The sequence below is a fragment of the Oryzias latipes genome, chromosome 2 (assembly GCF_053564925.1).
Source record: "Oryzias latipes strain Hd-rR chromosome 2, Olatipes_Hd-rR_3.1".
NCBI lineage: Eukaryota > Metazoa > Chordata > Actinopteri > Beloniformes > Adrianichthyidae > Oryzias > Oryzias latipes.
The window spans coordinates 32,193,319-32,220,508 of NC_136238.1; the positions used below are offsets into that span (position 1 = coordinate 32,193,319).

The following is a 27,190-nucleotide window of genomic DNA, read 5'->3' on the forward strand; positions in this document are numbered from 1 at the left end:
TGTGTGGATCTGTTGCAACAGATGTAGCAGCCCCAACACTGCGGCAAGCAGATGAAGCAATGATGCCACAAATCAGGCCTGCCCTATCGCGCCTGTGTTGATTGGTTGCTATGGGGGGTTGACTTGGACCAGATTTGCTGGTTGATGTCATGCATTCAGCATCTGCCCACCATGGAAATCAAATAAATAAATAAATGAAGCATGCACCGCTCCCTCAGACACATACTGCTGCATGAAGTGTCACAAGCATCGTATTTGGATTTGTTATTTTGTGTTTTAACCATGTTTTTGTATTTTGTTTTTTTCCCTGGTACAATAAAAGCTTTCTGTTCTTCTTAAAAAAAAAAAAATCTCAGAGGATCTGCTGTTTATCTGAACGACCATCTGACCAGAAGGATTAATCACTTTCTCCATCGTCTGACGTCACCTGAATAACAGCAGAGTTCTGACATCCAGACCACTTGACCTCAACTTCCACCACAGCTGATATCAGCTGAAGAAGGATATGGACCTGAATCTAATGTCTGCAGATATAACATCGAAGAGAACTATTAACTCTGTTTAAACCCAGAAGAACGGCTGTTATCAGTAAAAGAAGAAATACCAACCTTGGACAATCGACAGTTTATGGACCCTTTTTATTTTTCCCTTACAGCATTACTTTATTATAAAAAAATAAAAATACAAACAAAATATATAAAAAGAGTAAAACAAATGATTAATCACTTATTGAAAATTGTTAAATTGATTGACCTTTGATGATTTTACTTCACTTGCTCCTAAAATTGATAAATTGATTCAAAAATCTTTCCTAATGTAGCATAATTTTGCACGTTTTTAACTTTTGATACTTGATGAAATTTTGCTATGAAAATTCCTGAAACAGTGTTGTCTGCTTTACTGATATAGTATTATGTTTTAAAGCATATGAATGACTTTTAAAAGTAACCAAATTTGCATATATTTCAGATACTGCATTTGCCATGTTGATTCCTAAAGGGGTTATTTTTGACGTAGTACTTAAGTAATTCATCTTTGGCATGTGCTTTATCAATAACTTATGATTCTTAATTCTGTCTGATAAAACCTAGGAACCAGATATTGATAAATCATGTAATAAAATGGTTATAGTATAACGGGGTGGGATTATATAAGTTTGCTTCCTTCCACTCCCTTTCAAGCAATATTTATTAATATGTCTAATTATCCTAAGTTTGATTAGTTACTGTATGAATGTATAACTGATGATTTTATTGCTGTTGTGTATTATTTCTACTTAATAGACCTTTTTCGCAAAAACCGGAAACACGTCAGCAACGTGTAAACCTAGTTCCGGTTTGTGCTTCGCTGGCGGAGAATGGCAGAGCCTAGAGTGTTTTCGAAGAGCCTGAGTTGTGTTCCGAAGTTCATCAGCGCCGATGCGATGAAGAGTGTGAAGATGCATTCGTCCACTAAAGGAAACAAATTGGACAAGGGATATAAATTCGTCCATGAAGAGTTTATCCACCATTACCAAGGTAAGCTTCAGCTAGCTTAGCCATAGCCGCATCACCGGTAACTCTGTGTGTTTGTTTACGTCAACTGTAAATCCTGGTGTTATTTGTAATATAAGGTATAACACATCGCAGTTAATATGTTGTGTGTGTGTTTAAGTGAAAAGGCATGAGATTAACATAACACCCAAAAATTTGGTGAAGCTGTAAATAAGAAATGTTAAGGTGCCAGTTTGCGTCTTCATTCTTCTTGCTGCAGACAGTTGCGGCACTTTCTTCACTTACTATTAGTATTATTTTTCTGAAAGTAGGGTGACCACACGTCCTCTTTTCCTGGACATGTCCTATTTTTCGATACTTATATGATAAAATAACATTGAACATAGATGAAATGTAATCATATTTGCTTCATGTATGCAGCTCTGAACACCAATTACTCTCGATGAAATATCTCACAAACTCACTTCACTCCTCTTTTTTACAAACTCAAATCTGGTCACCCTACTGACAGTTATAGTTTCATGTTACATTGATGTAGCAACATAAGTATGTCTTAATTTTAACCTATTTAATTTCCAGACCGCACATTATTCACAGCTGGGTCAGCAGGCTGATCCACCCCCCCCCCCCCACCCCCCCCTGGCCTGCACGAGTGGCTTGCAAAGATGGCACAGACCAAGAACACAGGTGGGTTTGTGATCAAATTATCATTATGATTTAAGAACGGATGTGTATCCATAACAACTGTAGATTATTATAAAAACACCCCCAGTAGTTATTACAGACTGTAATTTCTTTTTGCCTTTTATTTATAAGGGAATCCATCCTGAACCGGTTAGTGAGCTGGTGGTGCAAAAGCCCAAAACAGTTGGCTAAGACGGTCTGAGGTCCACACTGTACAAGGCATATACAGGTGAATAATTTAACTTTTTGTTGCTTTGTGAGAGCAAGTTAAGTTTAAATGTAAAAAAATTACATTAAATTTAAATGTAGTTATGCACTTATGTCTAACTTTTGTGTGTTGTGTTTCTCTTGTGTAGGACCACTGCCAGATCCATATATGATGGCATCTGGAAGCAGATTATGCCAGGTGCAGCCCCAACCTCTCATGGCTGTGTTGGATGGGGTTTCTGAGATGGAATGAAAGAGAACTTGGATAGATATTATAGCAAATGCATGAATGCATACCTTAAATTACACTTATCTTGTCTTTAAAAATCAGTTCAGCCTTCTGTCTTACTGTTGATGATCTGTAATGTTCTTTTTTATTCTAAATCTTTGATGTTATTTGTGTTGTTATTAATCAGTTGTTGTTACGCATACCTAAAAATATTAAATGAGGCACAATTTTGACCAAAATTGTTTTATTTGTTCATCTAATTATTTTTGTGAAGTCAAAGTCACATTTCAACAGGAAAATATTACGAATATAACAATTATATTTAACTAGATTTTAAGAATATGTGGAAACACTAAATTTTTCCATACTATTTGCACATTATACATTATTTACATACCAAACATTAATTCACTCTTCAACACAAAAAAGTCCTTGACAATTTGCCAAAACACGGCATTTAAGCCAGATCTGATTCACACTGCCCATCAGTGTGAGCGGCACAGAGAGTCCCTGATGTGAAAGGACTTTATCCTACTGATCACTCTTTCCACTATAATTCTGAGGCGGGTAATGGCTTGGGTTTGTTCTATTTCCTCCTTGCTGATGGAGCTGAAAGCTTAAAAGGTGGAATCATGATCTCAGATCCATTGTCAGTAAGGAGGTCTTCAATGAGGAACTTTTGTCCGCCATGACATCGTCTCCTGGCTGCAGCAAAGGAACTTGGCTTCTAAGTCATGGATGTAATCCAAAGCCTCATCCAGAGCACCTGTGAAGATAAAGAAATTAAAAATCAGTCTTGATATATTTATTCTACCTTTCAACACAACACAGTAATCATGTTTTGAAAAGTATGTTAAGTATTTAATTACAAATACATTTCATTTATTTTGGTTAATGACAAAATACCCAAAATTAATTAAATACATGTAATTAAAATAGGTGAGAGCGTGAACAGCTTTTATTATATACATTAATTTTTTCAGGTAGAAATGCATTTATCCAATAACGGTACACATAGTTGACTAACGTTAACCAAACACATTATGAACAACCTTACCTGCAGGTGGGTGTGTCACGTAGTCCTGATCCATCTTTACTGCCTTAGCTTAGCCACCGTGTCGCTATCTTCACAGCATAGCTGCATAGACTGACGTTTGAGGTTCTGTCATATACTGACTCCCTTCTCAAAGGAGCAGTAAAGTTTTTCCAAGGGAAAATACTCGGGACGACACCACTCTTCAGGCGACGAACGCCGCAGCCGCACCACACATCCGGAGCGAAGTTAGTAAGTGCCGGCAGCAGAGGGTGCTACCTGTGTTTACATTAAAACTATGCCCTTCCTCTCTTCAGATCGCCTATATCCATTTGGGTTTCAGGTTTGGATCCACAGGAAAATAATGATATGAGAGGCCAGGCTGTTTTTGGTTGGAAGACGAACAGCCTGGAACACAACAGAAACTGCAACTCTTCGACTCTGCCATTCTTCATATGTGCCGCTATGCTAACAGGAAGTTGTTTTACACGTCATTGACGTATTTCCGGTCAAAAAATGCGGAAGTGTGAAAAAGGTCTATTGGGTTCAAAAGCACTTTATCTTTAATGTAGTGAGTTTTATTTTTCCAAATAAATTTGTAAAGCATTTTATCAACGGTTTTACATGTGGATGCGTTAACATTGAGGGCAAGTGCTGGATATGTCAATCTGGAGATTCCTTCAGCTTTGGATAATAAAGTTCTTCCTTTTAAAGTGATGTCCCTCTGGAGCCAGCGGTTAAATCTCTTTTTGGTCTTTTCCATTATGGGATTAAAATTTAGGTTGCATCTATCCTCTGTGTTTTTGGAAATCATAATCCCAAGATAAGTAATTTGTGATTTTACAGGTATACCATGTAAAACTGAGTGATCGCATTCTGAAATAGGTAAAAGTTCACTTTTATTTATATTAAGTTTAAGGCCAGAAGCTTCTGAGAATTTATGAATAAGGTTGATAACAACGGGAATTTGATCTGAATTTTTCAGAAAAAGAGTGGTGTCGTCAGCAACTTGACTTCTAAGAATTTGTTTATCAGTGACTGAAATGCCATGGATGTTATTTTCCTGGATGAACGCTGCAAGCAGTTGTGCTGCTAGCAGGAATAAATAAGGGCTCACTGGACAGCCTTGGCGTACCCCCCTACCCACCTGAAATCTTGGAGACGTACCATATTTAAGTTTTATTGTACTGTTAGAATTATTGTAGAGAGTTTTAATAGCTTTTATAAAAAATGGTCCAAACCCAAATTTTTCTAGAGATCGATAAATGAATTCATGTTCTAGGCAATCAAAGGCTTTATAAAAGTCCAAAAACAGAATAAAACTATTCTCATTTATTAGTTCGGAATAATCCAATAAATCCTAAACTAATCTGATGTTAGTAGTAGTTTGTCTATTAGACATGAATCCTGATTGGGATTCGTCTATAATAGATGTTAAGGTTTGTTTAATTCGTTTGGCTAAAATTAGAGCTAATATTTTATAGTCATTATTAAGTAACGAGATAGGTCTCCAGTTATCAATTTGTAGTTTATTTTTATTAGGTTTGGGTATTAGTGATATAACACCTTGTGTTAGAGTAGGAGGTAGTTTTCCCAGATTAATACTTTCAGTGAGCGTCTCCAGGATAAAGGGACTAAGTTCTGTTGAAAAGTTTTTGTAAAATTCACTTGACAATCCATCATTACCGGGAGATTTGTTCTTTTTTAGAATCATTATAGCATCTTGCACTTCCTCTAAGGTTATACTGGCATCACAGAGTTTTTTATGTGTTTCACTGATAATCTTAAAATGTTTAATAGAATCTAGTAGCTTAATTTCTGAGTAATTAGAGGAGTAAAGTTTGTTGTAAAAGTCAGAGCAAAATGAGCCAAGAATTTTATGATCTGTTTCAATTTTGTTGTTAATTTGAAGAGAATCCAGAGAGTTATTGCTAAAATTAGAATTTTCTAGTCCAAAAAAATAGGAAGAACATTGTTCCCCTTCTTCCATCCACTTTGCTCTAGATCTTATAATTACACCTTGTGTTTTCCTTTTATACATCTCTTCCAGCTTGTTCTGATATTCACCAAGTTCTATCAGCTCATTTTCAGGGATGTTCTCACTGCTTTTATTAGACAAGGCAGCAATTTTAGAGCAAAGTTCATTTCCCTCTTTCCTTCTAAGTTTTGCTAAGTTACTACTATAAGATCTCATAAATTTCCCAATATCAAATTTTAATAATTCCCATTTAGGGCTGAATATTTTAAATTCAGTAGCTTCTTCCCAGTATGATTGGATTATTTTTTTTGTCATTTCTATTACAGTGTTGTGGGATAGAAGACTGTTATTTATTTTCCAGCAAACAGCCCTGGGAATTTTGGACATTGGGGAGAGAGTTAACTTTAGGGTGACTATCATATGGTCAGAAAAGGGAGCTGAATGAGAATTCACATCAATATTAGTGACATTAATTTTTTTTTACGTCAGCCAGTAATCAGTCCGAGATTGTTTAGAATAATCTTTGGTGTGCCAAGTAAATGATTTTAATAAAGGGAATTTTGCTCTAAAAACATCCACAATTTCAAATTTATCCATGAAATTTTCTAAATACTTATTGTTTGGATTAGTTTTTTTAGGAGGGTGTCTATCTAAGGTGTTGTCATTAACAACATTGAAATCACCACCAAAAATCAAAAAGGCCTCAGGATATTTTTTAAGCCACAAACTAATTTTTCCATCCCATAAATCAAATAACTGACTGTTTTCCAAAGGAGAGTTGTAGCCATATTCATTAGAAATGATCACCACATTCTGGCAGATTAACAGCACCATAATAATCAAATGCCCATTAGGGTCACTGTAGTGATGGATGATTTCCCCAAGAAATTTATCCTTTAAAATCAAAACACCAGCCATTTTTTTAGAACCATGAGCTCCCCATATTTCTTTACCCCACTGACTTTTCCAAAAATTTAAATCTTCCTTTGTACTATGAGACTCCTGAATAAAACAAAAATCACATTTAAATTGTTTGATGAATAAAAAAACTGCTTTGCGTTTCAAAATATTTCTTAAACCCCTGGCATTAAAAGAAAGAAACGATAAAGACATGAACAGTAGAACAAATTCTCAACAGAGAACAATAAGGAGAAATGTGAACTTCAGAAGAGTGCTTCTTACTTTAAGAAACACGTTAGAACTCGAGCTTCACTTACTCAGAATATTAACATGTTTAAAGCCTAATAATGTCATTAAAAGCTAAGTGACGTGAATAGTCACATTTTAACAACCTAGATCAAAACAGAAAGATTTTAAGTAAGTTTGGCAGACACCTTGAAGTTAAGTTTTCTACCAAAAAGGAGTCAGATTGGTGTCCCACAGCATCCTCAGGATGGTCACATGGTGACGGTTAGGTGGAAGGGGGCAGGAACAACTCGGTGCCGTTGGCGAAGGCGCGTCCAGCAACGTAGTAAGCCGTTTTGTCTTCTGCCCGAGCATCTCTCACCAGCGGCCAAAGGAGGCGTCGTTTCTCCCGGTCAGAAGCGATGAGGTCTTCAGAGAATCGCATGTTGTTTTCTTTCAGGTATCTGGACTTTTTGGCTGCTTTCCAGAGAGCATCTCTCAGGGCGCGGGAGGAAAATTGGAGAATGATGTTCCGTGGCGTGGTCTTATTAATGTCCCACCTTCCAAGTCTGTGCACGATGTCGAGTCCTTCATTTACCTTGATGTTTTCATCCAGTAAGGTTTTCTGACAGATGCTGATGACTTTAGCTTTCACATCTTCGGTGTTGTTTTCTGGAACCCCGGCCAGCCGCAGGTTCCACCGTCGAGAATAACGCTCCAGCTCTTCAATGCGACTTTCACAGGACCCCACGCGCTGTTCCCCCATTTTAACTTTGGTGTCCATCTCCTTCATTTTAGTTTTCATTTCCTTCAGTTCCTCCGAAAGGAAATCAATAGTTTTTTTCAGACCCTCAATTTTCATACAGTTCTCCCCCACCATCTTTTCAATGGAGTCAGATCTTGAGTTAATGAGGCAAGAGAGTTTGGAAACAATGCCTTCAGGGTCTTCGATTTCAGAAGCTTTACCTTTTTTCAGAAGTGGGGACTTCAGTGGCGTATCAGGGAGGGGGCTCAAAGTAAAATCATCAGCTTCCATTGAGTCTGTTGCTGCAGCCGCATGGTTAGCATAGTTGTGTGCGTCTATAACACAGCCTTTTGTGGGCAGACTTTCTCGCTCTTTCCGTTTATTTTCGGGTTTTGGCATGGTGGTGATATAAATATACGGTTGTTGTTGTCACAGTCTTTTTAATTTTGGCTTTAACAAGGCTTTTTAAGCGGAGCTCGAGCGCGAGTGTCTTACCGAGACGCCATCTTGGCCGACCCTCCTGCAGTCTGCTGTGTACAGCATGTCCCGTCACTGAGGAGTGACGTCACTGAACACCGTCACTGCCTGGACCTCTTTCTGGGTCCTAGTGCCCTAAATGTTACAGCTCCTGGTTACACAAGAAAAAAGTCCATTCTAGAGGCCACTCTGACGTCATCATCATCAAAGACAGCGTTACCTAGCAACCATACCAAGACCATAGCAGCTATAGAGGGAAACACAACAAACCATCAACGGCGGTTAAAGCAGTCAGACGTTTGTTCTGCAGCTCAGCAAAAATCTCTGCTTTAGGTTTTGGGGAGAAAAACAAAGGAAAACACACGGAGAAGGATTCTGCAAAGGAAATCCCAAGTTCTATTGGTAAGTCAGCGTCCTGGAAACATGCTTTGTTGGTTCTGAAGTGGCATGAATGCAGACTTAGATTGGTTTGTTTCCTTGGATTCCTCAGATTGATTCAAGCTGTAAATGTTGTCAGCATAAAGCAAGTTTGGACTAAACTAAAGCAGAAAGTGGCTTTGAAGATGGTCAGGAGAAATGAGGGCTTTTTTCAAGAATTCTTGGAAGAGGAGGACTTCTCCAAACAACCAGAATCTAGGAGGAGGTTTTTTCAGCATTGAGATCAGGATTTAGCATGAGCTTCGATCCCATTTTTGTTCAATCCAAATGTTTACCGTCATATTCAGGAGTTCAACTCTGAAAGCCACCATGACATCACAGACATTAAAGACCCTGTTACCTAGCAACCAAACACAACAAACTGTAGACTATTCAAACTGGACATTTTGGGGCAACAATTCTTTTCTAACTCAAGTTTTGATGAAAAATCCAAATGATGGAAACAGATTGTGTAAAGGAAATGAGGATATATTGGTGAGTCACAGTCCTGGAAACATGAGTTGTGCTCTGATGAAGACGCCTGATCCAAATGTGGATTTTTGAAATGTTCTTCATGAGATTCAAACTGATTGAAGCTTTGAATTAAAGGTGTCAACACATTTCTGCATTGGATTCATTCTGTTTCAGTGTCTAAGGTTGGTTTTGTGGCAGAAACCAAGTTTTTGTTGAACAGTAGCGTTTGAAAAGGCAGAAAGTGGCTTTGAAGATGGTCAGGAGAACTTCTTTGAAGAGGAGGACTTCTCCAAACAACCACAACCTTAGAGGAAGTTTTCTGAGCATTCATAGAATGCTTTTACAATGACTCATCATTTTCCACAAGAAGCTAATGAGTTTTTCCAAATGCATGCTGGATATTCTTAGTTCTAGCTTGGAAAGCACTTTGTGGGATTTCCCTGGAAAACCTGCTTTATCAATCATTTTGGTCTCTTTTTCTTCTTCTAAGTTCCAGCTTGGTGAGTGTGCAGGTAGCCATGGCAACCACTGTCCAGGTCAAAGGGAGGACCACGGCCATCCAGTCTCCAGGCTTTTGGATTGATTTGGATTTGAGAAACATTTGTTTCCCACATTTTAATGGTAGAATTCAACACGGGACATATAGTGGATTGTAAGAATCCACAACAAAAATAGAAACAACCAAATAATCCTCCTCCCCTTAAAACATGCATTTGACTCTGAACAAGTTTAAAACAAATCCAAGCAAAGACCAGCGCTGGGGCTCCTGCTAGTTTCTTTTAGAAGAGCCTGCCTATTCTATACTATAGTTTTCATTAAACACGTTTCCTTAAAACAAACACAGCTTGTCTGAATAAGATGAGTTGGCATTTTCATAAAAATTTGTAAATTAATAAAAAGGGTAAAAACAAATAAGCAAACAAAAATCCTATATTAAACTGAACTGTTTCTTTAATGTAGCGAAACATTAATTTGTCGCTTTTGTTTATTTCAGTCCAATTTTTTTTAATGGCAATTATTAATAGTAACTTTATCTCTGCTCTAAATAACATTTGGCATTTTTCATTAAATATAAAAATGAATTAAGAGAGTAAAAACAAACGAACAAACAAAAAACCATTGTAATTTTAAAAACAGTTTTTTATTGTAGTGAAATTTTAATTTGTCACTTTTAATTAGTTTAATACAATGTTTTTTACATATGGGATCTATTAGTCGTTACCTTAACTCAAGAATTACAATGCAACATTCTCTCCAGAAAATGGGGTTAGTGTTTAATTTTAAATTTTAGGCGCCTCACCTCCCCCTATCGCTGTGCAGCTTAGTTTGCTTCTGCTTGCCGATTGGACCAACAAGAGCGCACAGTCTGCCCTCCTGCTGGAACCTTCCATACATGACTGACAGCCACAACAGATGAGACCTGTGGCTGGTAAGCTTTACTGTTCCTTCCAAACTCTATAAAACGCTAATATTTTGATATTTTGCTGAGGTTAACCTCATGTGTTTGTATTTCTAATGCCGTGGACTCATATGGTGTCAATATAGTGCCTAAAGAATTGGGCATCAAAACAGTAAAACAGCGCATCAAAACCTCAAATCTGAGAATCAAAATGCATAAATTGAGAACTAAAACTTGCAACCAAAAGCTATAACCCAAAGCACAATCATATTTCTGAGTGCTCGATTCATTTTCTCACCATTACGAAATCCTGTTTTTGAGTTGCAGTTTATTTTGAAATCGTATTTTTGAGTTGCGCTTTTATTTTTGCGGTTTTGATACTAAAACCTGTCGAAACGTAAAAACAGTGACATGTCAGTCAAGGGGAGGGGAGGCGGGATATCCCCACATCCAGAAGCTCATTGGCTATAGCAGAAACCCACACTGTGGGAAAGACTCCACACTTCTGACTGATGTTCATGTCTTCTTTATTATTCACAGTAAAGATTGGGACAGAACACTGAGAACCAAAAAGAACAGAGGAACAGTTCTAATGTATGCTAGAAAACATGAATCACAAGAACACCAGACACAAACACCAGTCTGTTTCTTTATCTGAATTTTTTTCTTTACAAAATAGTCATTTGCTCACATCTCAACAATGTATGAACTGCAGTCAGTCTTAGTTTAAAACAATAAAATCAAATGTTCGCTGTGTGTTAGAAATGTATACATATTTGACGTGTTGTCATGGTAACACACAGACTTAAAGCAACTTACACATTGTCTCATTATAAACTACGACCACAATGATTAACTAAGCAACTTTAAACCAAATTATTATATCACAAGAAAACTACCAATAAAAATAAACAAATACTGAATATTGTTTTCTGATTGGGGTTTAGCAAAATGTCTTTAAAAATCAAATCAACAAACAATGCCAGTAGAAATGTTAACTTTAATATGTTGAAAGCCACTCAAGAGATGAAGATTTAACTCTTATGCTACGTACACACAGATTCATGTCACGTTTTTAGAATGCGCTTAATGGGCATTCTTGAACATATTATTTTTTGGTTGCTTGAAATAAATCATTTCAAATCAAATTGTTAAAAAATGCGATCTGATACTTGCGCATGTACCCGCAGTTGGAAGACGCTTGGTGAGAAACATCAAAACAAAAATCTTGTTCCAGACTTTTTCTTTTACAGCTCTATTTCGATTTATGACTTGGTGTCAATGTAGTCGTATGAAATTCCACTTTCAATTAAAAGTCTAAATAAAAGCTTGTAAACCCCCATGTTGCTACGCAGGTTTTTAAGTCAGTTTTCAGGCTCTATGTACAGATCAGACACACTGGCCAGTTGCCAAGGCTAGTGTATAGGGCGCACTTGATTATAGGGTGCAGTTTCCGTCATGGGTGCTTTTACTGTTTTTAACACATACAAAAGGCGCAACGGATTTTAAGATGCTGATATGTTAACATATACCGGTAAAACATGCATGCTAGTGTGTGTTTAAAAAAGGCAGTGGGAACATAACTGAGTTGGTTGTGATTTATTTTTCAGTCATAAAACAGCATCCAAACCGACTTTTCATGTCCTGTTGTGTGTATTGCTCTTGTTGGTCCTGGTCCCCTTCTTTTTGACAGTGTGACTCACCGAGATGTCAAAAGTAAGTGGCAGCTCGTCTATGTTGGTGATGTGGCACGGCTGAATGAGTTTGTCGGCAATCTTTTTACTCCAGTATGAGTGGAAGATGGACAGCTTTTCCTTGTAATCTGGTGGAAGTTGAATGCCTTCAATTGAATCGTGACTGAAGAGATTCTCTCTGATCGTTAATCCATCACTCGAGTTGGTTTACCAACTTGGGCCACTTCGCCATATTTTCTGCAGAAATTCTTGACTTGTCAGAGTTCATTTTCCAGCTTCCTCCACCTGCGAACCATTCAACTGATGTTGAATTCTCTCACAGCTGCTCGATTCGCATTTTCCTCCGCATGGCTGACGGCTTGCAGTTTAAACTGCGCTTTATAGGCATGTATTTTTGCAGTTGCCATTTTTAGGGTTGAAAAAAATGACGTTCTGCTGAATGGACATACCTGCCCTTTAGGGGTGTGTCTTCTTTTACATCTACATTTCTCTCCCCCGTTTTCATGCTGTTTTCTCTTATGTCCTCTGACGAAGTCCCACAATAACACATTAGGTGCACCACCTCATTGGGCGTCCCCAACATCTTTGGGAAAATCTAAGACTTTTAAGTGCCCCTTGTGGTCGTGAAAATATGGTACATATAGTTATGATTGAAAACAATATTTCCCTATATACAGGTACATCTAAAAGGATGAATTTCATGAACGTTGGGTTGTTTTTTTCAAGACACAATAAAATGATCCAATTAAAGCAAATCTTCACTTTATCTGTTCACGTTCTGTATTAAATTTCAGCTTATTTTTGATTATAGAAAATAGCTACTTTTTAAATCATATTTTCCACTTTTTATGTCAAGAACTGCAAAGTTTTCCTGACTTACCAAAGAAAAGATTAAACAAAACCCCTTGCACAGAATGAGTGCTTATGTGTTTTTAAAGTAGATACAGCGGGGAAAATAAGTATTGAACACGTCAATATTTCTCTCAAAAAACATATTTGTAATCGAGCTATTGACACGTAATTTTCACCAGAGGTCGGCATCAACCCAAGTAATGCACACATAGAAAGAAATCCAAACATTTATGTCCATAAATGAAGTTATGTGTAATAAAGTGAAATGGCATAGGGAATAAGTATTGAACACATGAAGAAAAAGACGAGTAAAAAGGTCTGGCAAGCCAAGAAAGCAGCTGGAGTTTGTCAGTATTCAGAACGTTAACCAGCCCCCATTAGTGCAAAGTAATATCAGCTGGTATAGTCCTGATTGATGCCTTTTAAAAAGGTTTCTCACCAGCAAGGTGTTGGACAAGAAGCATTGCATGATGGGTAAAAGCAAAGAGCTGTCCAAAGACCTACGCAACCTTATTGTTGCAAAACACACTGAAGGCATTGGTTACAGGTGCATTTCTAAACTTCTGAAAGTTCCAGTGAGTACCATTGGGGCCATCATCCGGAAGTGGAAAGAACACGGCATTACCAAAAACCTGCCACGGCCAGGTGCTCCTCGCAAGATTTCAGACAGAGGAGTCAGAACAATCATCAGAAGGGTTCTCCAACAGCCCAGGACCACTCGTGGAGAGCTTCAGAAAGACCTGAAATCAGCAGGTACCGTTGTTTCAAAGAAAACAATAAGCAATGCACTCAACCGCCATGGCCTCCATGCACGCACACCATGCAAGACTCCATTTTTGAAGAAGCATGTTGAAGCTCGTTTGGAGTTTGTGACGCAACATTTGGATAAACCCATGACATTCTGGGAGAAGGTATTCTGGTCAGATGAGACCAAAATTGAACTCTTCGGATGTCATAAGACACAACATGTTTGGAGGAAAAATGGCACCGCACATCACCCCCAAAACACCATACCAACAGTCAAGTTTGGAGGTGGGAGCATCATGGCGACGGGCTGTTTTTCAGCATGTGGTACTGGTAGACATCATATCATTGAAGGAATAATGACTGGAGAAAAGTATCCAGACATTCTTGATCAGAATCTGCTGTCATCTGCCAGGCTGCTGAAGATGAAAAGAGGGTGGATCTTTCAGCAAGACAACGATCCCAAGCACACAGCCAAGGTAACACTCAACTGGTTGAAGAAAAAGAAACTAAAGCTGCTAGAATGGCCCAGTCAATCACCAGACTTGAATCCAATTGAAAATCTTTGGAAAGAACTGACGATCCGGGTTCAGAGAAGAGACCCCCGGAATCTTGAAGATTTGAAGGCAGTTTGTGTGGATGAATGGGCCAAAATCACACCTGAGCAATGGATTCGACTGGTTTCTCCATACAGGAGGCGTCTTGAGGCTGTAATAACCAACAAAGGTTTTTGCACTAAGTATTAAATAAATTTCAGTAAGCGTGTTCAATACTTATTCCCTGTGGCATTTCACTTTATTACACATAACTTCATTTATGGACATAAATGTTTGGATTTCTTTCTATGTGTGCATTACTTGGGTTGATGCCAACATCTGGTGAAAATTTCGTGTCAATAGCTCGATTAGAAATATGTTTTTTTAAAGGAAAAGTTGACGTGTTCAATACTTATTTTCCCCACTGTACATCACTGAAACTTTTGTCACATTCAGTTAAGATAAAGGCTTCTCTTCTGTATGGATTCTTTTGTGTGCTTTGAGACGAGATATTTGACTAAAACTTTTGTCACATTCTTTACAAGAAAAAGGCTTCTCTCCTGTGTGAGTTCTCATGTGTGTTTTGAGATGAGATATTTGATTAAAACTTGTTTTACATTCTTTACAAGAAAAAGGCTTTTCTCCTGTATGAGTTCTCATGTGTGTTTTGAGACTAGATAAATGACTAAAACTTTTGTCACATTCTTTACAATCAAAAGGCTTTTCTCCTGTGTGACTTCTCATGTGTCTTTTGAGATTAGATAAGCAATTGAAACTTGTATCACATTTTTTACAAAAAAAAGGTTTCTCTCCTGTATGAGTTCTCATGTGTCTCTTTAGGGCAGATAAATGACGAAAACGTTTATCACATTCTCTACAAGAAAAAGGCTTTTCTCCTGTATGAATTCTCATGTGACTTTGGAGATCAGATATACGACTAAAACCTCTGTCACATTCCTTACAAGAAAAAGGCTTTTCTCCTGTATGAGTTCTCATATGTCTTTGGAGATCAGCTACACGAATGAAACCTCGGTTACATTCATTACAAGAAAAAGGCTTTTTTTCTGTGTGATTTCTCATGTGTATTTTAAGATTATATTTCTGACCAAAGCATTTGTCACATTCTTTACAAGAAAAAGGCATGTCCTCATAATGAATTCTCATGTGTCTTTTGAGATTATATATTTGAGTAAAACTTGTATCACATTCATTACAAGAAAAAGGCTTTTTTTCTGTGTGAGTTCTCATGTGTATTTTAAGATTATATTTCTGACCAAAGCATTTGTCACATTCTTTACAAGAAAAAGGCATGTCGTCTGAATGAGTTCTCATGTGTCTTTTGAGATTATATATTCGAGTAAAACTTGTATCACATTCTTTACAAGAAAAAGGCTTCTCTCCTTTGTGGGTTTGCATATGTGATTTGAGAGAACTTATTTCACTAAAACCTGTATGACATTTTTTACAAGAAAAAGTCTTCCCCCTTTTATGGATTCTCATATTAAGTCTAAACTGAGACAAGTTACCAAAACTTGGGATCCTCTGCTGTCTGTTGTGTGGGTCTATCTCTTCATCTGTAATTGAAGTGGCTTTTTCATCCTGACTATCAGTTACATTAAAGCTCTGCTGATTGTTTAGATCTGCTTCTCTGTTCTCACCTTCCTCATTTGTAGGAATCTCCATCAAGGTATCAGTCTCCTGCTTCAGATCAAGCTGATCTTCATCCTGACTGATGAAGAGAACATCTGGTTCCTCTTTAATCTTTGAGGGTTCTGGTCCCCCCACTTTCTTTTCAATTTGTGAATGTCCTGGTTCCTCCTCCTCCTCTTTAAACTGTAGTGGTTCTGATTCCTCCTGTTCCTCTTTGATCTGTGGCAGTTCTGGTTCCCGATGTTCCTGTTTAATCTGTGGTGCTTCTTGTTCCTCTTCAATTTGTGGTGGTTCTGGTTCCTCCTGTTTTTTAATCTGTGGTGGTTCTGGATCCTCTTGTTCCTCTTTAAACCGTGGTGGTTCTGGTTCCTCCTGTTCCTCTTTAATCTGTGGTGGTTCTGGTTCCTCTTGTTCCTCTTTAATCTGTGGTGGTTCTGGTTCCTCTTGTTCCTCTTTAATCTGTGGTGGTTCTGGTTCTTCCTGTTCCTCTTTAAACTGTGGCAGTTCTGGTTCCTGCTGTTCCTGTTTAATCTGTGGTGGCTCTGGTTCTTCTTGTTCCTCTTTAATTTGTGGTGGTTCTGGTTCCTCCTCCTCCTCTTTAATCTGTACTGGTTCTTTTTCCTCCTGTTCTTCTTTCATCTGTGGCAGTTCTGGTTCCCGATGTTCCTGTTTAATCTGTGGTGGTCCTGGTTCCTCCTGTTTTTTAATCTGTGGCAGTTCTGGTTCTTGCTGTTCCTCTTTAATCTGTGGTGGTTCTGACTCCTCCCGTTCTCGGAAAAACTTCTGCTGGTTGCAAAAATCCTTTTCAGTCATATAATGCTGGGGAAGAACTGCAGGGACATAAACACAGAAAGGAGCCCCTTTTATACTTTCAAAAGACAGCAATAAATAAAAATAATTTGCAGTTAAAAAAACAATAATCACATAAAATGTTTTTTCTTTTAAAAAAGACTCTACTTAGATGTCATTCAAAGTTAAGAAATCAAGAAGTGATTTGGGTTTTTTAGTCTTCGGTGAATCAAAAAAAACTCTAAACCTCTCGACCCCTGAATTTATTCATCAGAAAAATTACATTGAGATCCATAATTTGACTATAGCATATAAACAGACATATATTTAAGTTTTAATAAATTAATACATTTGTAACAATAAGGATCTATGGCAGGGGTCAGCAACCCATGGTTTCAGAGCCACATGTGGCTCTTTCATCCTTCTGTTGTGGCTCCCTGTGACTTTGGAAAATAATGAGTATTTTATAAAAATTCAAATTTATTTTAGTTTGTTCATTTTTCATGGCATTTCAAAGGCGCTGCTGGCTCCGTGCGAGGCACGTGCCACGTAAAAAACAGCTTCCTTGGTGGGCTCGTGTTTGTCGGGCGAGGGCTGAGGAGCTGATAGCAGGAGGAGACACGCGGGGCGGCTTCAATAAAAACTCCGGGTCTGGAGTGATTTTCTGCCGGGGGCTTGGCGTGGCGCGGAACGGGGAGCGGCTTTCTGGTGACGGAGAGTTTGCGCCGGTGTTTTGGACTCCCGTGTGCGGTGATGTGTGTTTCAGAGCAGGGGAGTTCGTTGCGTCGGTCGCAATCGACCGGTCATCTTCGGGGACGTGGGGGAGATTGAAGGGGAAGAGAGTGCTTTTTGAAAATCCACCAGCCAATCAAAATCCTCACCGAAAAGTACGGGATTTGATTGACATGCAGAATGGCCAATCGGACATCGTCTGACAAACTCTGCCTTCAGAACGTCTTTTTCTCCCCGCGGCACATCATGTCCCCGGTAAAAGTCCAGCAACCGGAGTTTATTAAAGCCGCCCCGCGTTTCTCCTCCTGCTATAAGCTCTGCAGTTCTCGCCCGATAAATACGAGCTCATCAAGGAAGCTGTGAGGCACGCGCTTTATACTGTTGCGGAGTGTGTGTTTGTGCTGAGCGGCGCGCGTGCCACGAGGGAGGGGCGCGTGCAGGTGGAGATGCGGGTGTGAGCACGGAGCGGAGGTGTGTGCGTGAAATATATTGTGTGTTCGGAGGACGGAGCCCTAAATTAGTAGTCGTTGTTCCCCATCAATACTGATCAATACGGAGCCAGCAGCGCCAAATGCCTCCCAATATGCCACGCTCCCCGCATTGCACCGTTTACAGCAGAGCATGAGTACGATGGTCGCTGCTTTCTGTCTTTGTAATAAAACGCCTCATCTGTTAATACAAACTAATATAATGTGTAGTTTTTAATCATCAGTACATAAACAATAATGTTGAAATAAACATGTAACAAATAAACATGTAACAAATAAACATGAAGATGAAAAGAAAGAAGTACTTTTTTTTTAATCTTTTCTGGCCCGCAATCTACACTTATGTCCTTGAAAATCGATCGCGATCGACGTAATGAGCACCCTTGATATAATATATACATGCATAATATATATAATGATGTCAAAACGGGTTGTGGCTCCGGGTGCTTTTTTTTTCATTAGGGGCGGTCCGAAATGGCTCTTTGAGTAAAAAAGGTTGCCGACCCCTGATCTATGGGGAAAAAATCCTGTTACCATTTCTAGCATGAACTCAAACTTTATTGATTTGTATAGCGTCTTTCATTCCGGTTAAGCACACAAAGTACCTAACATAAAAGCAATAAAAATAGCCATAAAATATAAATACTAATTAAGAGCAGAGAACAAAAGACAATCGCACAAGATTTGCACACTTCCCTCACCAGATTCCTCCCTCCACCCCCCAGTTCTCCCAATAGAACCCTGAAAACAAAATAGGAACTGTAGCTCAAAAAAAAATCAGCCTGGCTTGACACTGATGTGCAGAAACGGTTTTATGTAGAGGTCGTAGAAAAATTTCATTTCGGCAATATATCGCGATAATTCATTTGTTGATCTTGTATCAATTTAAAAAGCTGTCAGGACGATATGTATTTAAGTATGTATTTAGTTTGCCAAGTGATTGTTCTCCGTTTGTCGTTTCCATAATAGTAGCTTTTTTTTGAAAAGCCATCAGGTTTTCTTTTGCTTCCAAAATGTTCACTCCACCTCCCTGCAACTGCTGATTAAGGTGATTGAGAGTTGCGAATATATCAGCCATGTACGCGAAATGAAAATGATTTTTGAAGCACTCTGCATGACAACGTTAATGCAATTCCACAAACAAGACAAAAACACAATTCAGCACCTGTCCCCGGTATAACCACTGCACATTAGAATGGTACAAAAGTACCTCAAATTCAGTGCCCATTTCTCTGCTCAGCTCACTGAAGATGCGATGGCTCAGAGCACTATTTCACTCATAGTGCATATATTTCACTAAAGTTTTAAATACTTCTGCCAATTTTTGATTCAAAGCTTTTGTTACCAACGCTTGCTCCAGTGGCCGAGCATGACTGTGCAGAATACAATGCATAACAGTATGTGGTGCAGTGGCTTTTACTAGCCCACCAAAACCAAACTTTCTTCCCAGCATGACTGGACCTCTATCCGTACAAACTGCAGAAAGATGGTGCTCCAAGGGTGAGGGGGTGGGGGGGTCTAGCCTGCGATGCGCCTTGGGGGGGGGGCCACTGCCAAGTAGCCCCCCCCCCAAGGCGCATGGTTGCCGTATGGAGTGGGCCCCCCCTCTTTCGGTTTTATTTGCACCTTAGACATGTAGGGTCCTTGGTAGGGGGGGTGCTTGGACATCACTGCCAGCAAGCAGCAGATGTCCTCCTAGCACCCTACCCGCCAATTTTAACCGCACCTTAGACATTTAGGGCCCCTTGGTGGGGAGGGTGAGTAATCAGGAGATGTCCCCTTAGTGCCCTACTCTCCAATTTTAACTGCACCCCCCTTAGTACACACACCCCTCCCCCTTCAATATTTACATTCCAACATAAACACACACACCCTCTCAAACACACATACACGCACACACATTTTGCAAGGAAGGTGGGAACTGGGTCCATCTGTCCCCTACCTACCCCTCCCCTGGTGGGGGGTGCGGGCCCCTTGGCAGCGGCGGCCGTGTCCCCTGGGTGCCGGCTTCCTGGGCCCAGCGATGCTCTCTCCGCGCGGTGGGGGGGTTCACATTATACCTGAGCCGGGGGTGTTCGTGTCCCTGGGGGGTGGGTCCTGGTCCTTGCCCCTGAGCGCTGGGCCCCGCCAAACTTCCAACAGTGGCCGAGCCTGGTCGGGCCATATTTACAACACCCCTTGTGGGCCCCCTTTTTTCCCGGGGTTCCCCCCCTTCCTGGGCGGGGGCGGCGGGCCCCTGCCTTGCTCCTCCCTGGACCAACCGTGGGCCGGGTGGGTGGCTGCCTGGAGTGCGGAGCGGGTCTCCCCTGGGGGGTCCTGGCTCGTACCTGGGGTTGGGGCGGGGGGATCCCCGGAACTCCTGGGTGGTGGTGGGGTGCTCGTCTGGGGCTGTGGGCGTTCTTCTCCGGTGGGGCCCTGCGTTGGGCTCTCCCGGCGCAGCGGGGGGGCTGCTTTTCTGGTTGGGCTGGGGCGGCGCTCTCTTTCCCTCCGCGCCTCCCTGCTCTCTGGCTCTGGGGGCCTCGCGGCGGTCCTCCTGGCCCTGGCCTGGGTGGCGGTCTTGGTCGCCCGGGGGGCGGTTGTTCCCTGCCTGTTCCCGTGTGGCGTTGGGGGGATTCCGGCTGCCGCTGCTGCTGCGGCGGGGGTCTTGGTGTGGGGATGGCTGGGCACTCTCCCTCCTTCTTTTCACGTTCCACCATCCATTTTAGAAGAATATAAACACTCACCTGAGCACAGGTGTTAGCTCACCTTTGCATTAACAGTTTGCATGATTGAATGACTGAAATATTTCACACTAGTTGGTTTTAAGGCATAAGTATGCGTGTGAAGACTGTCTGTTTTGTCTGCATGTCGACATGTGGACATTTTTGCAGCTAACAGGTGTGTTGATAACATTTGAGTGTGTGTGTGGACAGGCCCCGCCCTTTTTGGTACTACCACTGAACCTTACCGTAATGATAAACAACCAGTAAACTTGTTGCTTTATGCTGCTTAATGGTCTTATCCCCCCTCCCCTCCCATTATCACTCTCCTACCCCCCTCTCTCTCTAACATCCCTCCCTTTTTTTTCCCTTCTTTCCTTTTCCGTCCGGTCCAACACCCAAAATTTTCAAACATGGTTGAAATGAATAAAGTTTGGCCTCAATTACAAAAGCGGTTTATTCAGAAATACCTTTGGTTTGTCTGAAGATTAATAACCCCTCTTGTTAAAGTAAAATATGTCCAACACAAGAGGCCCTCAGCTCTCATCTGCCTGCCCAGCTGTTGGACAGGACAAGTTAAAAAAAATAAATAAATAAAAAAACAAAAAAAAGAAAGATGGTGCTCTCACAAAAGATTATTGTCTCTAAAGAAGTCTTCCAACTGCTTCGTCACATCGGCTGCCTTAGTTGTTGTTGTTGTAAGATGCTTACAAAATAAAAACTCTTCTTTTATCATGTCGTCTTTCACGTACCGCACAAAAACAGGAAGCTGGTTTAGATTAGCAATGTCTGTAGTCACGTGGAGTTGAAGGCTGAATTTTGCCGGGCTTGAAATCAGATCTGCGACTACTTGAGCCAAGATGTCTTTACTCATGTCCTCTATTCTGTCACTGATGGTGTCATTTCAAAGAGGAATTTGGGATCATTTACCTTCGGCCGCTGTTCCGAGGATCAGATTCACCCTCTTTAACACAGCTGGTTTCACTACTGTTTCACCAATGGAGTGTGGCTTGCTCTGCTTTGCGATCAACTTCATATGATGCTGTGAGGATCGGTTTATTGATGGATACAAATACAAGAGTAGGCAGAGTGGCATTATCATGGAATCTGACTCTCTCCACCTTGAATTCAGCTTTCTTTGTATTCTTACATTCACCGTCTCCATGCAGCTTCTCGAAGTGTTCCTTTAGTTTTGCCAGGGGGCGGGGCTAGAGTTGCTCAACTTGGCATTGCAAATCATGCAGATAAGACGCTGACTATCATCCTGTTCTGTGATACATGAGAATCCAAGTTTTTGGACTAAAGATACACAGAATCAATTTTAGGTCAGTGAATCACAATATTCAAAATGAACCAATATCAACCATGGATCATATCAGTAGCCAAAAATTATGATATAAATCTAATTGTTGATAAATGAATCATTACACCCCTAATGCAGATAAATGCAGGGGAGAATAAATCTTTACTGTAAATAAAAATGCAGACGGGGCTTTGTGGGAAAAAATATTTGAATTAAATACTGTACTAAAGAACTTAAAAAAAGCAGAAAATGCACATCCTTCATTCCTGTTTTCTTTTCTACTAAACGTAGCTTTTAATTAGTCTTTTGTCTAAATAAAAAAAATAACTTTAACAAAAATGTTTTATTTCTTTCGGGGTTTTTAAATAGTTTATTTTTAGTTTAAATGTGTCACTTCACCTTAATGCTGTTTCTTTCATTTTGTCAATTATATTTAAATTTAACTTCAAGTTTCTCAAAAGCGAATAAAGTCTCAAATAGAACTTTTCCTTCAAACAGAAATTGTCAAAACCAGCCGTTTCTTTTATAGAGATGAACCAAACACTGAAATCTCTGACTTTAAATCCTTTGTTCTCCAACAAAAACCTTGAAGGAGAAATAAACTGTTAATGAAGATTTTCAAACTGTTAGAACTGATGTTTGTGTTTATTGTGCTTCATGTTAACAGCAGTGCAGTAAGAGACGCTGTCACATTAACCCAATGCATCATGGGAGTTGTAGTGAAGAGCAGTGGTGCTGATGCCGGACAGTCTCGTCTCCGAGCGTCATTACTTTGTTCACTTGTTACACGGTGACACCAGATCCCACAGGAAGCTAATAGAGCTGAACGAATGATAATTGATCCGAACAGATTAGTCGCCCTGTTTCTGCACAGACGTGGAGCAGCGCGGTAGAAATACGCAGAAGGGTGCAGGAAAAGTTGGCTTTTATTATTGTGCGAGTTACACCACAGTTGTTGAATGGATTGAAGAAGCTTGAGCTAACATGTCTGCTTGGAGCAGCGCAGCAACTAGACAGACTCTGACAATTGCAATTTTGTTGTGCTGTTGTACCGAGCGTGACTGTACAATGACAATAAAGCTTTATCAATGACAAAAGGGAACCTGACGTGTTTGTCAAAAATTTTGTCCGACTGTTGTTTTCAGATACAAATGCTGAGGACTTTGATGGATTTTAGCATGCTGTTTTATGTTAAAATAAATCACAACCATCTCAGATTTGCTCCTGAAGCCTTTTTAAACACACACCGAATGTCTGTGTGTGCTGAGACCGGAGTCTGCGCTTGCGCATGTTCAGTAAGGAGGGAGGGAGACAGTCAGCACACGTGAGTGTGTGAGCATTCAGTTTGTGTTACTCAGTTACGGAGAACAGTCATAATAAGGGTTTCCTCTTAAACAGGGGTGTCAAACTCATTTTGGTCCGGGGGCCACATTCTGATCTCAAGTGGGACGGATCAGTAATGTAAAGGAAAAATAACAGCTTTGTTTTAGTTTTTTTTACTCAGTTGGAAAAAAAAATGCCTCAACCAACATGATAGCCTGATCACTTGGGGCCAATGGATCACGAATAAAATTAAATTCAATTAAAAAAAAGTTGGTCTATTTAATTTTATACAGACTGAATATTTTACATCTGACACTGAAGCAATACAGAAACTTTTCCTTATGGTAAGTCTCTTAGTGCTGAATGTTATATTATTTGAGCATTGCAACCTGTTGATGTCATACCAAGCATGGGGGTTTTGCATTCAGCTTCGTGAAAGAAAAAAAAAACTGTCCATTTTTCCTGGACAGCTCTTTACTCCACTTTACTTTTTGACAACATTTTGGTCATTAGGGTGTTGCTACTGATCATCCTTATAGCAAGATAACAGCGGTAAGGCTCATAGGGAACCAAAGTGCATCTTACCCAGACACAGAGCTGTTAGGTTTCACTTTTGGCACATGCAGAGATATGCTGATTCACCTGTATTGTGTTTCCTTTGCTCCCTCGAGTGGCGGAATTGCGCATTTCGGTTATTTCTTTTAAAAAATCATAACTCGCCACAGGAATGGACTAGAAATTTGCTTTCTTTTTTAAATACCCTTATGATTTTTACTCTTCGTGTGTGGGCCGGACTTAACCACCTGGAGGGCCGGATACGGCCCGCGGGTGGTATGTTTGACACCCCTGCAGAGACTGGTTCTTTTATTAACCCACTCTGGAGGCTCTGAGGGTCCGAACGGGGCATTAAAGTGCCAGCGCCTTAACACCTGGTGGGCCTTTTGCTAGTGTCAAAGACTGAAAAATGCCCCATAACTGAGACCGGGCCCTATAACTCGGTGTGCCCTATGGTCATGAAAATACGGTACTCAAGTTGAAACCAAAACCTTTTTTGATAAACACAGAGATGATATTATGCTGATTATTTTTTTTCTCGCAGCACACCTGACCATCTCTCACAGGACACTAGTGTGCTGAGGAACACTGATTGACAGAGGCTGTTTTATTTTTGGATTAATCCCAGTGATGTGCAATATGATTAATTTTTTTAATGTTTATAAGACTCAAACATGATATTAACAATAACAGGGTTTAAGAAAAATCTAATTCCTCTGATATGTTTCACAAAGACACACTCAGGACGTCACACACCAAGAAATTAACTTATTGTTAAAAATGATGCCAGGAGTCCAGCTCTAAAAAATGGACAAAAGAGCAAAGAAAATGGAATTATTTGATTTATTTCTAATTATAAATATTTTCAGGCTTTGTTGTTTCGTTCTGCAGCATGTTCATATTTGTATAATTTTGACAAAGCTTTTTTATGGAGACTAAAATATTATACATTAATTAAGGTTTAACTTGATTTATTCAGGATTAATATTCCTGAATATCTTTATTCATTTTAATATCGAAAATACAAGTTAAAGGCTTAAATGTTTAGCTTTAGTGTGTTCAGTAAATGTTTATCTTGTTCAGCCCAAAACCTAAAGAGTGTTTTTTATTTTAGCCCTTGGCTGTGCGACTGAGTTTAAATAGCAATCCAGATAGCAGCTCAGACGAAGAAAAACAAAGACGTTCATGGGTCTATTTGTCTGCAGCAGTGAACGTACCAACTATGTGTAGCTGCAGCTGCGGGTTCCAGCTGATATCCAGCAGTCTGCGCTGACGACAGAGCTCCTCCTCGTTCTGGACGATGGTTCCTTCAGCAGCAGAAAGTTGTTCTCTGACAGAACCTTCCTGAGGTTCTGAAGACATGGTGGTTCCTGCTCCGATCTTCAGCTCCAACTCCCACAAACCCCGCCGTCCTCTTCACTGCAGCTCCGATCGATCATCAGCTAGTCTCACAATCACAGCAATCCACGTTGTCTTTCCGTTCAACACTTCTTCACTCATTTACGACACTTTGGAAAATGCTGAGAGTTCCCACACGAACCACGTATCGTCCTTTCTGTCCAAAAACCTCACAAACGTCCCAACAAAACACCACCGACCTCTGAACACAAGCTAACGCTGCTAGCCTGCTAACAAGCAAACAGCCTCGTGCTGTTTACTTCCGGGTCACGTGCAGAAACTTTATTGAAAAAGAAATAACTGCGTGACTGGATCTCAGTATGGCTCAACATGCTTTCAGTATTTTCTAAAACAGTTTTAATTCAGTAAATAATACAGAAAAGAACATTAAAATAATAATAATAATATCACACCGTATCTCATTACAATGTTCAGATTTAACGACAAAACGAGTCCATCACCTACCTAGGAATGACCATTTCCAAAGATAAAAAAGCCAGATGCCAATTAAGCTTTGATCCAATTATTAATAAAACACAGACAAAGCTGAAACAGTGGCTCCAGAGAGATTTATCATTGAGAGGCAGAGTTTTACTATCTAAAGCTGAGGGAATCTCCTGCCTAAGGTACACAGCTTTATCCCTCAATGTTGACAACAAAGTTCTGAAAACCATTGACAAAATGCTATTTAATTTTATTTGGAGGGACACAAACCATTATATAAAAACACTGTTGTAATGAACACTTATGATAAGGGTGGCCTTAACTTTCTAGACTTCTGTACATTAAATAATACCTTAAAAATAAATCGGCTAAGACATTTTATTAAGAATGCAACTTCATTCTGAATTTTCACACCAAATTACATTTTCTCCAAATTAGGAGGCAAGAACTTTCTTTTATTTTGTAACTATAATGTGCAAAAGATCCCAATAAAACTTTCCTACTTCCATAAACAAATGTTAATTTCCTGGTCACTCATTTACAAACACAATTACTCTCCACACAAATACTACATATGGAATAAGGAAGACATTACTTATACCGGTAGACATAAATCTTTATTTTATCCATCTTGGATTACTCAAAATATCCTTCTGGTTCATCAATTGTTTAGATCAAACAGATCTATGTCGCATGAAGAATTCTGCTTCAAATATTGCATCAGAATAACTAAAAGCGAGTTTAACATTGTTTTGAAAGCAATTCCTAAGTGTATAACTATGGTATTCAAAAGCTCATCATTGCAGAGTCCAACTTTATTACCAATTGATCCAACGAAAATAGAAATAGGCCAAATTTGTTTTTCTTCTTCATGTAACACAAATCTCCGTATACGCTCACTCTTCCAGAAGGATGTTGTTTCCATTTCCTAGTAGTTCCTTGTTGGAATAATTTAGTTTATCATTTAGAATGGAAATAGATCTGGAATCTACCAACAAAATAATTTTTAATTAATAAAGTGAAAGAAATCTCATTTAGACTAATCCATAAATTCTATCCAACCAAACTATATCTGCAAAGGTTCAAATAAGACATTGATGTTAGCTGCTCTTTTTGTAAAGAACACCCTGAAGATGCTGTACATTTATTTTGGTCATGTCCCTTTTCCACCACTCTCTGGGCTAAAGTTTGTCATTTCATTTCTGCACACATAGACCCAGACTTCTGCTTGTACTTAGAAAATATTATGTTTGCCATCACCCACTGTCCATCTCATAAAAAGAACAATTATTCATCATTAACCTTTTATTGTTTTTATGCAAATAGAACATTCATGGATCCAAAGTTAAAAATCATACTCCTCATTTTTCTATCTTTATCAAAGAGTTCAAACAATAAATTAAGACAATAAGAAACTCTGACAGTAAGAAAGAAATTAAAACATTTGACCTGTTTGTCAGTTTGAATGTCTTTGTGTAAAAATGTAATATAACGCCCTGGTTTGTTCTTTTCTTGTTGATGTTTTGAATTGTTTTGTATTGAATTGTTACTTTCAATAAAGTTTGCATTAAAAATTGACTACAAAAACACTTCAGAGACTAACTAAACCTGATCACATTCGTTTATTGTATTTCTAAACTATAGTAATGAATAAAGAAATTTCTTAAGTAAACAAGGAAACAACAATTAAAAAAGAAAATTTCAAGCAAAAAGATCCTAAAA

At 39.4% G+C, this 27,190-nt stretch overlaps 1 protein-coding gene and 2 long non-coding RNA genes across 3 annotated transcripts; 1 reads left to right on the forward strand and 2 right to left on the reverse strand.

The window, feature by feature from the left end:
• The window catches only part of LOC101164420 (uncharacterized), a 736,165-nt gene that overhangs the window by 315,439 nt on the left and 393,536 nt on the right, over positions 1–27,190 (reverse strand).
• LOC144988200 (uncharacterized) lies at positions 998–2,852 on the forward strand. 2 transcript variants are annotated; one of them, XR_013652037.1, is made up of 4 exons: positions 998–1,517; positions 2,073–2,180; positions 2,310–2,406; positions 2,534–2,852. It is a non-coding gene; the product is annotated as an uncharacterized LOC144988200 (long non-coding RNA). The 2 variants fall into 2 exon arrangements; XR_013652036.1 differs by lacking the exon at positions 2,534–2,852 and having other exon boundaries at positions 1,001–1,517; positions 2,310–2,498.
• On the reverse strand, positions 2,841–25,290 carry LOC144988183 (uncharacterized). The gene is made up of 3 exons (XR_013652017.1): positions 24,844–25,290; positions 3,671–16,567; positions 2,841–3,379 (listed from the first exon to the last, which is right to left on the reverse strand). It is a non-coding gene; the product is annotated as an uncharacterized LOC144988183 (long non-coding RNA).